The sequence below is a fragment of the Hyla sarda genome, chromosome 7 (genome assembly GCF_029499605.1).
Source record: "Hyla sarda isolate aHylSar1 chromosome 7, aHylSar1.hap1, whole genome shotgun sequence".
Classification (NCBI taxonomy): Eukaryota; Metazoa; Chordata; class Amphibia; order Anura; family Hylidae; genus Hyla; species Hyla sarda.
Window position 1 is genome coordinate 192,835,317 of NC_079195.1, and position 15,843 is coordinate 192,851,159.

Consider the following 15,843-nt stretch of genomic DNA (forward strand, 5'->3'; position numbering starts at 1 on the left):
TGTTGTTAGCGCCGCGGCCTTAGAAAATGGTTGGTTGGTATGATTAGCGCCGCGGCCATAACAAATTTATTGTTCTGGTGGGGGGGGGGGGGGGGGGTTGCTGCACAGGGTGCCTCCAGCTGTTTCACCACTACAACTCCCAGCATGCCCTGACAGCCAATAGATGTCAGGGCAAGCTGGGAGTTGTAGTGGTGAAACAGCTGGAGGCACCCTGTGTAGATGAACTAACTGCGGAAGTCGGCCCCCCCCCCCCAGCAGGCATCAGTGACGTGGTGCCTGCTGGGGAAGTCTGCCTGGTAGTGAGCACACTACTAGGCAGACAAAAAGGCATTTTTTATATAGTATAAAAAAAATTTAAAGCAGGGAGGGGGTTAGGGAGAGATGGGCAATATGCGGGGACAGAAAAAAAAAAAAAAAAAAAAAGGGTGGTGGGAGCTACACTTTAAAATAAGAGTTATTATAGGGCGAGGAGTTAAAAATGAGAGTGTAAAAGCCAAAATTGGCCTGGACAAGTGGATTGTCATGAGGGACAAGTAGATTGGGCTCTGTTTTAGTCCCTTGGGCAAGTCGTTTTTATTTTAATTTCCACACCCAATTTATAACAGCGACCACTGATGTACACGGAATATCCGCCTGTTATTCCATAGTGTGAATAGGCCCTCACAGTCTGCGTCAGCCACACAGATTGATCAATTGATCAAAAAGTTTTTGCCTGGAATACCCCTTTAAAGGGGGAAAACCTGTTGAAAAAAATGAGGTCCTCAAGCCCTGAAGATAGTTGCCAAATACAAGTAAATACAAGCCAAGCATATATGGAAAGGTCACCTGTTTGGTATACTTCTGGATCATGAAGTCTATAGGTGTGTAACATGTATAGGCAGAAGGGTAATGTCATTTACAGAATCTTTTACCTCTCCAGTTAACAGGTAGATGATCTCTAGATTGAGGTTTATTATCTTTTCGGAGATCTTGATCAGAACAATAGGGGAGATTTATCAATACTTGTGCAGAGCAGCAGGGGAGCAGTTGCCCATAACAAACAGAGTTTTTTTCATTTTTAAATGAAAGCTGGAATCTGATTGGTTGTGCCACTGTTCTTCTGAATACATTTTAATAAATCTGCTACAATGATTCATTGTAAGTCATATGTATAGTAAGAGGATGATGTAAGGAGAATGGTCTTTTATCAGTGCGGTTTATGTGGTCAGGACCTTTTCTATAACGGATGAACCAAGGACAATGAAGACACAGCCAGCAAAGGAGGCCTCACCTGTTCTTATAATCCCAACAATACAGCATTGTGAATTCTCACAGCTCCACCCCGGCCCTTATACACACAAACAGCTTTCACCACCTACCCTAACACACACACACAGAGCCCCGCCACCTACCCTTACACACACACAAAGAGCCCCGCCACCTACCCTTACACACACACACAGAGCCCCACCACCTACCCTTACACACACACACAGAGCCCCGCCACCTACCCTTACACACACACACACAGAGCCCCGCCACCTACCCTTACACACACACACACAGAGCCCCGCCACCTACCCTTACACACACACACACACACACACAGAGCCCCGCCACCTACCCTTACACACACACACACACACAGAGCCCCGCCACCTACCCTTACACACACACACACAGAGCCCCGCCACCTACCCTTACACACACACACACAGAGCCCCGCCACCTACCCTTACACACACACACAGAGCCCCGCCACCTACCCTTACACACACACACAGAGCCCCGCCACCTACCCTTACACACACACACAGAGCCCCGCCACCTACCCTTACACACACACACACAGAGCCCCGCCACCTACCCTTACACACACACACACAGAGCCCCGCCACCTACCCTTACACACACACACACACACAGAGCGCCGCCACCTACCCTTACACACACAGAGCCCCGCCAACTACCCTTACACACACACAGAGCCCCGCCACCTACCCTTACACACACACACAGAGCCCCGCCACCTACCCTTACACACACACACAGAGCCCCGCCACCTACCCTTACACACACACACAGAGCCCCGCCACCTACCCTTACACACACACACACACACAGAGCCCCGCCACCTACCCTTACACACACACAGAGCCCCGCCACCTACCCTTACACACACACACACAGAGCCCCGCCACCTACCCTTACACACACACACAGAGAGCCCCGCCACCTACCCTTACACACACACACAGAGCCCCGCCACCTACCCTTACACACACACACACACAGAGCCTCGCCACCTACCCTTACACACACACACACACACACAGAGCCCCGCCACCTACCCTTACACACACAGAGCCCCGCCACCTACCCTTACACACACACACAGAGCCCCGCCACCTACCCTTACACACACACACAGAGCCCCGCCACCTACCCTTACACACACACACACACACAGAGCCCCGCCACCTACCCTTACACACACACACACAGAGCCCCGCCACCTACCCTTACACACACACACAGAGCCCCGCCACCTACCCTTACACACACACACAGAGCCCCGCCACCTATCCTTACACACACACAGAGCCCCGCCACCTATCCTTACACACACACAGAGCCCCGCCACCTGCCCTTACACACACACAGAGCCCCGCCACCTACCCTTACACACACACACAGAGCCCCGCCACCTACCCTTAAACACACACAGAGCCCCGCCACCTACCCTTACACACACACAGAGCCCCGCCACCTACCCTTACACACACACACAGAGCCCCGCCACCTACCCTTACACACACACAGAGCCCCGCCACCTACCCTTACACACACACACAGAGCCCCGCCACCTACCCTTACACACACACACACACACACACACACACACAGAGCCCCGCCACCTACCCTTACACACACACAGAGCCCCGCCACCTACCCTTACACACACACAGAGCCCCGCCACCTACCCTTACACACACACACACACACACACACAGAGCCCCGCCACCTACCCTTACACACACACAGAGCCCCGCCACCTACCCTTACACACACACAGAGCCCCGCCACCTACCCTTACACACACACAGAGCCCCGCCACCTACCCTTTCACACACACACAGAGCCCCGCCACCTACCCTTACACACACACACACAGAGCCCCACCACCTACCCTTACACACACACACAGAGCCCCGCCACCTACCCTTACACACACATAGAGCCCCGCCACCTGCCCTTACACACACACAGAGCCCCGCCACCTACCCTTACACACACACAGAGCCCCGCCACCTACCCTTACACACACACACACACACACACAGAGCCCCACCACCTACCCTTACACACACACACAGAGCCCCACCACCTACCCTTACACACACACACAGAGCCCCGCCACCTACCCTTACACACACACAGAGCCCCGCCACCTACCCTTACACAAAAACAGAGCCCCGCCACCTACCCTTACACACACACAGAGCCCCACCACCTACCCTTACACACACACACAGCCCGCCACCTACCCTTACACACACACACACAGCCCGCCACCTACCCTTACACACACACACAGAGCCCCGCCACCTACCCTTATAAACACACAAAGCCCCGCCACCTACCCTTACACACACACACAGAGCCCGCCACCTACCCTTACACACACACAGCCCCACCACCTACCCTTACACACACACACAGAGCCCTGCCACCTACCCTTACACACACACAGAGCCCCGCCACCTACCCTTACACACACACAGAGTCCCGCCACCTACCCTTATAAACACACAAAGCCCCGCCACCTACCCTTACACACACACACACACAGAGCCCGCCACCTACCCTTACACACACACAGCCCCACCACCTACCCTTACACACACACAGAGCCCTGCCACCTACCCTTACACACACACAGAGCCCCGCCACCTACCCTTACACACACACAGAGCCCCGCCACCTACCTTTATAAACACACAGAGCCCTGCCACCTACCCTTATAAACACACAGAGCCCCGCCACCTTCCCTTACACACACACAGAGCCCCGCCACCTTCCCTTACACACACAGAGCCCTGCCACCTTCCCTTACACACACACACAGAGCCCGCCACCTACCCTTACACACACAGAGCCCCGCCACCTACCCTTACACACACACACACAGAGCCCCGCCACCTACCTTTACACACACAGAGCCCCGCCACCTACCTTTACACACACAGCCCCGCCACTTACCCTTACACACACACAGAGCCCCGCCACCTACCTTTACACACACAGAGCCCCGCCACCTACCTTTACACACACACACACACACACACACAGAGCCCCGCCACCTACCCTTACACACACACAGAGCCCCGCCACCTACCTTTACACACACACACACCCCTGCCACCTACCCTTACACACACACAGAGCCCCGCCACCTACCTTTACACACACACACACCCCTGCCACCTACCCTTACACACACACAGAGCCCCGCCACCTACCTTTACACACACATACCCCTGCCACCTACCCTTACACACACACAGCCCCGCCACCTACCCTTACACACACACAGCCTCGCCACCTACCCTTACACACACAGCCCCGCCACCTACCCTTACACACACAGCCCCGCCACCTACCCTTACTTACACTTACAACCACAGCCCCGCCACCTGCCCTTATATTCACACCTTTACCACATGCCCTTATATTCAAACAGCTTTACTACCTGCCCTCACACACAGCTCATCTGCCTGCACATTATATACTGTTCTGCCCTCCATACAGCCGCATTGCCTGTGTATTATACACTGTTCTGCCCTCCATACAGCCGCATTGCCTGTGTATTATACACTGTTCTGCCCTCCATAACCTGTATATTATACACTGTTCTACCCTCCAAACAGCCCCATTGCCTGTATATTATACACTGTTCTGCCCTCCATACAGCCCTATTGCCTGTATATTATACACTGTTCTACCCTCCATACAGCCCCATTGCCTGAATATTATACTGTTCTACCCTCCATACAGCACCTGTATATTATACACTGTTCTACCATCCATAACCTTTATATTACACACTGTTCTACCCTCCATACAGCACCTGTATATTACACACTGTTCTACCCTCCATACAGCACCTGTATATTACACACTGTTCTACCCTCCATAACCTGTATATTACACACTGTTCTACCCTCCATAACCTGTATATTACACACTGTTCTACCCTCTATAACCTGTATATTATACACTGTTCTACCCTCCATAACCTGTACATTACACACTGTTCTACCCTCCATAACCTGTATATTATACACTGTTGTACCCTCCATAACCTGTATATTACACACTGTTCTACCCTCCATAACCTGTATATTACACACTGTTCTACCCTCCATAACCTGTATATTACACACTGTTCTACCCTCCATAACCTGTATATTACACACTGTTCTACCCTCCATAACCTGTATATTATACACTGTTCTACCCTCCATAACCTGTACATTACACACTCTTCTACCCTCCATTACCTGTATATTACACACTGTTCTACCCTCCATTACCTGTATATTACACACTGTTCTACCCTCCATTACCTGTGTACTATACACTGTTCCACCCTCCATAACCTGTATATTACACACTGTTCTACCCTCCATTACCTGTATATTACACACTGTTCTACCCTCCATTACCTGTGTACTATACACTGTTCCACCCTCCATAACCTGTATATTACACACTGTTCTACCCTCCATAACCTGTATATTACACACTGTTCTACCCTACATAACCTGTATATTACACACTGTTCTACCCTACATAACCTGTATATTACACACTGTTCTACCCTACATAACCTGTATATTATACACTGTTCTACCCTACATAACCTGTATATTACACACTGTTCTACCCTCCATAACCTGTATATTATACACTGTTCTACCCTACATAACCTGTATATTACACACTGTTCTACCCTCCATAACCTGTATATTACACACTGTTCTACCCTCCATAACCTGTATATTATACACTGTTCTACCCTACATAACCTGTATATTACACACTGTTCTACCCTCCATAACCTGTATATTACACACTGTTCTACCCTCCATAACCTGTATATTATACACTGTTCTACCCTACATAACCTGTATATTACACACTGTTCTACCCTCCATACAGCCCCACTATCTATATATTACACTCAGGCTTTGTTGCACGCCTGTACCATGTCATACAGCACAACTTTGTAATAAACCATCAGACATGATCCCCTCACTGCATCATTCACAAACAATATAAACTTGTTTTACCTGCTGCAGCACTGCAAGCAACCTCTCATGCACGTGACCGATCACATGGTGATGACATCACTGTAATCAAGCGGCCATGTTGGATTTGGGCTCAGTCCTGACACTGTAATACAGGACTTTGTTTAGAAACAGCTGTATCTGTTATGTACTGTGAGGCTGCGCCCTCTGGTGGCCAGGACCTCTGCAGACTGAGTGGTGGTTGAGGTGGTTTGGCTGAACACAGATAATTATTATTATTATAATTATTTTTATCATATGTTATTGTTCAGACATGATGGGGGACCATGGTTCACTAGATGATCCCATAAAGCAGTTTGAACATTAACCCCTTCATGACCCAGCGATTTAATTTTTTTTGCTCCTCACATTCTCAGACCCATAATTTTACCACTGACAAAGTTGTATTAGGGCTTTTTTTTTTTTTTTGTGGGACAAGTTGTACTTTTCATTGGCGCAATTTCTTATTTTTTTTTTTTTAGAGTTTACAATATGGTAAATCTGACATGCTATCTTTATTCTATGGGTCAGTACGATTCCAATAATACAAAACCTGGATAATATTTGTTTAATTTTAAATCGCAACTATCATGAACTCCGGGTGCTATAACCTACACACAGCCTTTGTACTGTGTGCAGATGGTGTGTACAGCAGTGTTTTTACCTTATTTCTACAGCCCTTCACTTCATCACCCCGTGTCAGCACTAGTGTTGAGCGGCATAGGCCATAATCGAATTCGCGAATATTCGCGAATATATGGACGAATATTCTTCACATATCCGCGAATATTCGCATATTCGTAATATTCTCGTTTTATTTTCGCATATGCAAAACTTCGCATATGCGGAAATTAGTTTATGCTAACTTTTCGCATATGCGAATTTTCGGTCTTGATAATTTATGTATATGTTAATTTTCGTATATGCGAAAATAACATGCGAAATTTAGCATATACAAAAATTCACATATGCGAAAAGTAACACATAAATTATCAAGATCGACAATTCGCATATGCGAAAATTAGTATATGCAAATTTTCACATATGCGAAAATTCGCACACCAGTCTCACACAGTAGTATTAGAGCCTTCTTTACACCACACAAGCTGGAAGCAGAGAGGGGTGATCACTGTGATGTTTACTGTGAACAAAAAAAAAACAAAAAAAAATAAATATTCGTAATTACGAATATATAGCGCTATATTCGCGAATATTCACGAATATGTGATATTCGCGAATAAAATTCGTATTGCGAATATTCGCGAGCAACACTAGTCAGCACTAAGACTGCTGTGTGATTGACACAGGTCCCAGCGCATGCACCCCTCAGCTCATCTAACGTGCGCGCCGCCGCGTTATCCAAACAAGCGCTCGCTCCTGTCGCCGTCTGCCATAAGTAAAACTCTGTAGAAGTGTGGATTAGTTTCCTCCTACAGTATCCTCCTGTAGATGGCTCATATAGATCAATGTAATATAGATATACGACATCCAGACATACGACATCCAACGTTCTTTATTCTGTTGGTCTATAAGATTAAAACTATGCCCATGTTTCCACACTTTTTTTTTTTACTATTATACTGCATTTAAAAAAATTTCACATTTTTCCTTATGCGGGGCTGTAGGAGGGCTAATTTTTTGCGTGACGTGACTAAAAGCAGCAATTTTAGGCTTTTATTTTAAATAACATTTATGCCGTTCACCATATGGAACAACTTTTGGTCCCCATAGGGACTATTTAAAGGGGTATTCCGGTGAAAAACAAGTTTTTTTTTTTTCATATCAACTGGCTCCAGAAAGTTAAACAGATTTGTAAATTACGTCTATTACAAAATCTTATTCCTACCAGTACTTATCAGCTGCTGAAGTTGAGTTGTTCTTTTCTGTCTGACAACAGTGCTCTCTGCTGACACCTCTGTCTGTCTCGGGAACTGTCCAGAGCAGGATAGGTTTGCTATGGGGATTTGCTCCTACTCTGGACAGTTCCTGAGACAGACAGAAGTGTCAGCAGAGAGCACTGTAGTCAGACAGAAAATAATGTATTATATTAAAGGGCACAGTGTGTATCAGTATTTAGATGAACAATGTGTAGCAGGATATATTTAGGCGCTTAGTGTGTAACAGTATTATTGTCAGGACCACAGTGTGAGGCAGTTTTGTATTAAGTAGCACAGTGTGTAGCAATATTCAGCTGAACAATATATGGCAGTATTGTATTTAGTGGTGCAGTGTGTGGAGCTGTTGAGTCACTATCATTGTGTATTCTGTGTGCCATCAGTGCTGTAGTCACTTGTTAGATCTTTAGCAATGATGGGTGAAATAACTCCCAGCATACCCTTACCATTACTCAGGTCTGGGTGCTGTAGTTTCGCATGGTACAAACCACAGGACCCTTGAATCTGTTTTGCAAACCAACGAACACCGCCAATGAGTAGTATCAGGATCAAGCAAGGCGCTGGAACTCTTCTAAAGGTAAAAGGATTTATTACCCATCATGCAACACGTTTCGCGGAAGACCACTTCATCAGGCATGAGCAGCTGCAGGTTCTCGCCTGTCTTCATTTCCACACGCTTTTACCATTGTTGTACGTGGCTGGTACAACCACTGTTGGTGAGCACCATTCTATCTGCTATTCACCTTTATGTGCATATACGTTATCACACTACGGAGCGATTTTCTTCGTTTTTAGCTCTAATCTGTTTTGTACAAGTAATTTTCTGTAGCGCAATACTTTGTGGCGTCAGTTACATCAATTTGAATCCCACCCATGAGTCCTACAAAACGTGCATAGGAAGATTGTGTCATTGCCGGCACAGAAGCAGAGGTCTTTGAGGAAGCTGTGGCTGTGTTTATATCCACAATACAGTCATGGCCGTAAATGTTGGCACCCCTGAAATTTTTTAAGAAAATGAAGAATTTCTCACAGAAAAGGATTGCAGCAACACATGTTTTGCTATACACATGTTTATTCCCCTGTGTGTATTGGAACTAAACCAAAAAAGGGAGGAAAAAAAGCAAAATGGACATAATGTCAAACCAAACTCCAAAAATGAGCTGGACAAAATGATTGGCACCCTTTCAAAATTGTGGAAAAATAAGATTTTAAAGCATGTGATGTTCCTTTAAACTCACCTGTGGCAAGTAACAGGTGTGGGCTATATAAAAATCACACCTGAAAGCAGATAAAAAGAAGAGAAGTTCACTTAGTCTTTGCATTGTGTGTCTGTGTATGCCATACTAAGCATGGACAACAGAAAGAGGAAAAGAGAACTGTCTGAGGACTAGAGAACCAAAATTGTGGAAAAATAACAACAATCTCAAGGTTACAAGTCCATCTCCAGAGATATAGATTTGCCTTTGTCCACAGTGCGCAACATTATCAAGAAGTTTGCAACCCATGGCACTATAGCTAATCTCCCTGGGTGTGGACGGAAGAGAAAAATTGATGAAAGGTGTCATCGCAGGATAGTCTGTTTTGGTGGATAAGCAGCCTCAAACAAGTTCCAAAGATATTCAAGCTGTCCTGTAGGCTCAGGGAGCATCATTGTCATCGCAAACTAAATGAAATGAAATGCTATGGCAGGAGACCCAGAAGGACCCCACTGCTGACACAGAGACATAAAAAAGCATGATTACATTTTGCCAAAATAAACTTGAGTAAGCTAAAATCCTGGGAAAACGTCTTGTGGACAGATGAGACCAAGATAGAGCTTTTTGGTAAAGCACATCATTCTACTGGATGAAGGCCTACAAAGAAAAGAACACAGTACCTACAGTGAAATATGGTGGAGGTTCAATCATGTTTTGGGGTTGTTTTGCTGCCTCTGGCACTGAGTGCCATGAATGTGTACAAGGCATCATGAAATCTGAGGATTACCAACGGATTTTGGGTCGCACTGTACAGCCCAGTGTTAGAAAGCTGGGTTTGCATCCGAGATCTTGGGTCTTCCAACAGGACACTGACCCCAAACATACATCAGAAAGCGCCCAGAAATGGATGGCAACAAAGTGCTGCAGAGTTCTGAAGTAATGAGTCCAGATCTAAATCCCATTTAACACCTGTGGAGGGATCTTAAAATTGCTGTTGGGAAAAGGCGCCTTCCAATAAGAGAGACCTGGAGCAGTTTGCAAAGGAAGAGTCCAACATTCCGGCTGAGAGGAGTAAGAAGCTTATTGATGGTTATAGGAAGCGACTGACTTCAGTTATTTTTTCCAAAGGGTGTGCAACCAAATATCAAGTTAAGGGTGCCAATAATTTTGTCCAGCCGTTTTTGGAGTTTGTTGTGACATTATGTCCAATTTGCTTTTTTTGCTCCCTTTTTTGGTTTAGTTCCAATACACACAAAGGGAATAAACATGTGTATAGCAAAACATGTGTTACTGCAATCCTTTTCTGGGAGAAATACTTCATTTTCTAGAAAAATTTCAGGGGTGCCAACATTTACGGCCATGACTGTATTTAGGTTCTTATGCATGTTGAGTATGCTAAGAAAATGTGTAGGAGATTTGTTTAACCCTTCAGCGCTTTAGGGGATAAGTGTCTAATCGTGGGTGGTCTGACTGTTGTTGCTCCCCTCAATCTCCTTTAGAGGGCCCTTCTCACTTGCCCTCGGCGCACTCCGGCCCCCACTTTTCTGGACTTGGACAGGTGATGGCCTGGTCAGCCAATCACCATCCAGGAAGGTGGGGGTGGAAGCATGCTGAGAACAGGTAAGTAGGACAGGACCCATACAGGAAATCGTGGGAGTTCCCAGCGATCAGACACTTGGATAATGGATAGGGGATAAGTATCTGATAAGTTCCCGAAGTACTCCTTTAAAAATCAGGGAGCATGGTGAGTGAGTGTATCTGTTGTTAAGGCTAGGTTTCCACACAGGTCTTTTTCTAGCGTTTTTTGGAAAACTGACACTACAGTTTTTGAGAAAAAGTCAGAAATGTATTCAAATGGAATAGGAAATATAAAGAAATGTCTTTTACTTCTGTTTCCTTCTGGATCCCCTTTTGACTTTGTCTCAAAAACTGCAGTGGCAGTTCTCCAAAAAAAAAGCCCCAAAAACCTGTGGTGAAACCTAGCCTTAGTACAGTACAGTTTTGTCCACGTTTGTATTTGGCATTGCCACTTCTGTAATAATCCAAACATTTATTATCTTATTTATTCTGCATGGTAAATGCTGTAAAATAAATAAATAAATAAAACAATGCAAACATGGCATTATTTTGTTAATTTGCCTCCAAAAAAATGGAGAAAAAATTGCAAACAAAAAGGCCATTATATCCCAATATAATACGGAAAAAAAATTCTTAAGCAGCAGGGCAGACAAGCAGCAGCGAATTCTTCTCTGGCTCCGCTACTCTTTGGCTGGCAGGGACAAATCAGCTGACCGCAGGGACATGTTCTAGTGGCATGTCTGCTACCAACAGCACTGTTTTTAAAGTAATGGCCAATGGCAGAGGCCCTAAGGCTAGGTTTCCACTTGTTTTTTTGTTTTTTGTTTTTTTTAAACACCAATTCTGCCGCATGACCAAAATGCCAAGAAATGCTGCGGCCAGATGTTAGCTGTAAATAAATGAGAAATCGCTAAATTCTTTTTCCACTTTGCGTTTTTCAGTTAGGCATTTTTTTTTAATCCTTTTGGCATTTTTTCACTCATTTTTGGCATTTTTCAGATCCTTGGCAGTTTTGCAAAGTTGCAGCATGTTGAGCCTATGGCGCTTTTTTTTTTTACCTGAAATCGTGGTGTTTTTCTCCCATAGAAGTAAAATAAATCCAAGAAAAACAACATGTGGGTTTTAACTTTGGTGTTTTTTATACTTTTTTGGACTTCAGCGATCCAAAAAAGTGATGGAAATACCTTTTTTAATAAAATTTCGTTGGGCACCATTAAAAAAAAATATATAAAAAAAGATACAGTAGTGATGGAAAAAATTGTATTTGATTAAATTCATCTTTATTACAACAAAATTTTTATTAATTTTTAAACGGGGATAAATTTATGAGGGCGGGCAGGGCACTAAAAATATAGCAGACAATAATAAAAATGTAGTGTGTGTTTTTTTTAGGTAGTACTACTACTCCCAGCATGGAACACACTGTTCTATGATGGGAGTAGTAGTACCTGTACTAATTGACAGATCACCCGAGTCTGTTGCGATCCTTCTGTATAATGTATAGATGCGGCCGCTCTTCTATGGTCCCCTGCACTGCCGTATATATACACCTATTCATATTTCCCGCAGAGAGCTGTGATTGGCCAGATGGTTCCACACAATCACAACTCTGTGGGAAATATGAATAGTTGTATATATACATCAGTGCAGGGAACCATAGAAGAGCGGCCAGCCGCATCTATACATTATACAGGAGGATCACAGCGGGTGTCAGGAGTGACATTCGCTGTGATCTGTCTATTAATGCAGGTACTACAGCTCCCAGCATGGAGAGGAGTGTGCTCCATGTTGGGAGCAGTAGTACCTGCAGTTAAGGACAGATCACAGCAGGTGTCACTCCTGACACCCGCTGCGATCATCCTTCATCCCTGAGATGCGTAGCGGCTTTCTCCTGTGCTCAAATGTCTGCTCTGTACTCCGGCCGGCCAATCACTCAATCATATTTCCCTCTGAGAGCGAGGATTGGCTGCCAACATCCGGCCAATCCCTACTCTAAACGGAAAATATGAATGAGTGATGTGAATTTCTATTCACATCACTGGCCGGTCCGGAGTATAGTGCAGAGATGCCAGTGCTGTATAAAGCCGCTCCGCATCTCTGCTATATTATGGACGATCGCATCGGGTTTCAGGAGTGACACCCGGGGCGATCTGTCTATTAGTACAGGAACTACTACTTCCATCATGGAACATGCTGGGAGTAGTAGTACTACGTAAAAAATAAAGAAAAAAAGTGAAAAACACACACGCACACATTTTTTGTGCCCTGCCCACCCACATAAATTGATCCCTGTTTAAAAATGAATTAAAATGTCATTATAAAAAATAAAAATTTTGTTAAATAATTTTTTTCCATCCTGCTTCCATACTGCATCCTTTTTTTTTCCCCAACAAATTTTGAAAAAGATGCCAAAGGGCCCAAAAATGCTATTTTTCACTTAAATGCAAAAACCCCAGAAAAAGCGTTAGACGTACGAAACTACACTGGCGTTTTTTTTTCACACAAAAAAAGGCAGGAAAAAAAAACAAGTGAAAACTTAGTCTTAAGGGTACTAGGGAGGGGCTGCCCCTCTGTTTCTCGGCCCAGCCTGCCCCTAGCTAGGTCCAGCGAGGCCCTAGGCAGATGCCTAGTGTGTCTAATTAAAGAGCCATCTGTTAAAGGGGTATTCCATGCAAAAACTTTTTTTTATATATCAACTGGCTCCGGAAAGTTAAACAGATTTGTAAATCACTTCTATTAAAAAATCTTAATCCTTCCAATAGTTATTAGCTTCTGAAGTTTTCTGTCTAACTGCTCAATGATGATGTCACGTCCCGGGAGCTGTGCATGATGGGAGAATATCCCCATAGGAGCTGGACAGCTCCCGGGACATGAGTCATCAGAAAGCAGTTAGACAGAAAACAGCCACTCAACTTCAGAAGCTAATAACTATTGGAAGGATTAAGATTTTTTAATAGAAGTAAATTACAAATCTGTTTAACTTTCCGGAGCCAGTTGATATATAAAAAAAAGTTTTGGCCTTGAATACCCCTTTAATGTAAGTGTTGTCCGAGAGGCATGCATTTAGGAGTCATTTATATTGCTAACCTTGTAGAAATGTGAAAGTATAAAAACATATATAAACTGTATACATTTACTAATTGCAATAAAAAATATAACCCTTTGTGGAGAATTTTTTTTTTAATTGGTTGCATCATCAAATGCCACCAAATGACATAAAAGGGAAAAAAAAAACAGTTATAGGAACATTTCCTAAAACATTTTTAAAGGGTTAGGACAGTTTTTATTGGCTGCTTTCCAACTCATCCTCAGTCAGGAGTAGTTTCCATGGGGGGGATTCATCAATATGTGTCTATTGTAGACACAGTTCTATCCATTTACACTTCTTGTCTATTGTACACTCTTGCTCAGAATTTACTAAGGCTGTGCACTCCTTTGCTAAATCTTGTGCAAATATAGAAACGCCCCCCCCCCCCCCCTCTCGCTCTACCGTACACTCCTTCTCTACCTCACAGGAAAAGTGGACGTAGGGATTTTGTTCTATTGCTTTGAGGCCAAGATTCCATTGAGGTTTTTTATGCATCATAAAAAGCGCCAGAAAAACTGTCCCAGCTTTTTCCTGCGTTTTGTCAGTTTTTCTTGTGGTTTTTTTTTTATTGCATTTTTGCTGGTGTGTGGAAACCAAAAAATGTACTAAACTTTTTTTTTTCTTTTAAATTTAGATACGTGAATGCGGAGGACTATGTCAGATTTTAAATATCAATAAAAGGGTTAGCGAGGGCTGTGGGGGAGTGTTTTTTTTAAATAAAATTTTTTTTCATTGTGTTGTATTTTTTATAATTGAATTTTCAGGCTTAGTAGTGGAAGGCGTCGTGTAAACAGAATCATCACTAAGCCGGGGCTTAGCGTTAGCCCCCAAAACAGCTAGCGCTAACCTCCAAATATTACCCCAGTACCCACCGCCACAGGGTTTCCAAGAAGAGCCAGTACCAACAGGCCCGGAGCATCAAAAATGGCGCTCCTGGGCCTAGGCGGTAACAGGCTGGCGTTATTTAGGCTGGGGAGGGCCAGTAACAATGGTCGCCCATTGCTGCTTGGTTGGTATCTGGCTAATACTGAAAAAATTAGGGAACTAAACACTTTTTTTATTTATTTATTAAAAAAAAAACAAAAAAACGCATAGGGTTCCCCCGATTTTCAGTATCAGTCAGATACCAATCAAGCAGCAACAGCCTGACATTACCAGGGTGGGCGAGGACCATTGTTACTGACCCTCCCCAGCCTAAATAACGCCAGCCTGTTACCGCCTAGGCCTAGGAGTGCCATTTTTGATGCTCCGGGCCTGTTGGCTCTTCCCGGCACCCCTGTGGCGGTGGGTACCAGGGTAATAATTGGGGGTTAGCGCTAGCTGATTTTTGGGCTAACGCTAAGCCCCGGCTTAGTAATGGATTCTGCCTATAAGACCGGCTTCCACTACTAAGCCTGAAAATTCAATTATAAAAAACACAACACATTGAAAAAAAAATGTTTATTTAAAAAAAATCACTCCCCCACAGACCTCTTTAACCATTTTATTGAAATAAAAAAAAAACGCTAGTCATCGTCGTAGTCCACCGAATCTGACGTAGTCCTCCGCATTCACGTATCTGAAATGAGAAGAAAAGAAAAACAAGAAATATGGGTTAGTACATTTTTTGTGCTCTCCCCTGGGAAGAACGCACATAATGCAGCGTGTTCCTAAACAGGGAGCCTCCAATTGTTGCTTAACTACAACTCCCATCATAGGGGGCTGTAGTTAAGCAACAGCTGGAGGCACACTGGTTGCAAAACACTGAGAGTTTG